Source organism: Gallus gallus, chromosome 5 (genome assembly GCF_016699485.2).
Source record: "Gallus gallus isolate bGalGal1 chromosome 5, bGalGal1.mat.broiler.GRCg7b, whole genome shotgun sequence".
Taxonomy (NCBI): Eukaryota; Metazoa; Chordata; class Aves; order Galliformes; family Phasianidae; genus Gallus; species Gallus gallus.
In genome coordinates this window covers 19,014,649-19,015,765 of record NC_052536.1, presented here as the reverse complement: position 1 = coordinate 19,015,765, position 1,117 = coordinate 19,014,649, and positions in this window count along the sequence as shown.

Below are 1,117 nucleotides of genomic sequence, written 5' to 3'. Positions count from 1 at the left end.
CATTGTATGTTACACCTTTATTCAGAGGGAGAGCTGTTTAAAACATCAACTGCCCCAGAACTTGCTGCTTTCTCTGTCTTGTGGGTTTCAGTCAGCTGAGTTATAGTGATAGAGAGCATGTATTATAGCAGTCAGAAAATGCTGAGTATACTTCAATAGGGAAGGAGTGTTGTAGTTTATGAAGGGTGGTGACAGCTTTAGTGATCAATAGAATGTGTTGAAAGGAAGCTGTTTGGGTGATGGTCCTGTAACTTAAGCCAGAAAGGGGGTGGAATGGGGGTAACAGAGGGTAACTGTGGCAAACTAGGATGAACTGGGGACACCAGGGACAATATGAAAGCCAGGGACCAACCAACAGACAGCAACAGGCAGAAGAACAGGAAGAGACAGAAGTCAAATCAAAGACACTGACCTTTGTTAGCTCCATCTGAAAAGACAGTGTCCATCTGCACTGCAGACCGCTGCCACCACCCTTACACCATCCAAGTCTTCTTTACTTCAACCAGTCTGTTCTTCACAGTGTTTTGTTTTTGGTGTGGGGTTTTTTTTTTTTTGCATTGCTTGCTTTAATATTTTTATTATTATTATTCTGAGACCTCACCTAGCCATAATAATACACACCTATGTAAAAAAACCAAACACTCCCACAGTTAAGCACTGAGCAGTTCCTGTGAACTCATCTGCTCTCAGAACACGAAGACTGTGCCATTTCTGCCACCTCTTTCAGTCCACAAATATTTTTTTTTAAGACATAACTGCCTTTGTTTCTCATTTTTAATGTTCTCTTGCCCCTAAAGCAGCAGAAAGCTTCTAACGTACTCATCCAAGCTTCAGTCTATCCTAATATTTTATTCCCAGCAGAACCATTATCACTCTCACCTGTTATAATTCCTTCTGGAACACCACACTTGTTTTCATTTTGGAAAAACAAATACACAGTATTGCCTCTGTGGCTGTACCTTTGTTTTGTGAGGGGGGAACAGATAAAGTCTGAGGTGCAGCACAGTAAAGATCATCTTTTTGCTGCAAACTTTGAGCCCTGCTCTTAACACAGCCTTTTAGCAACCATGACTGAACTCATTTGTTCTATGGAAGCGAGCGCTTGGGCTTCACAGCT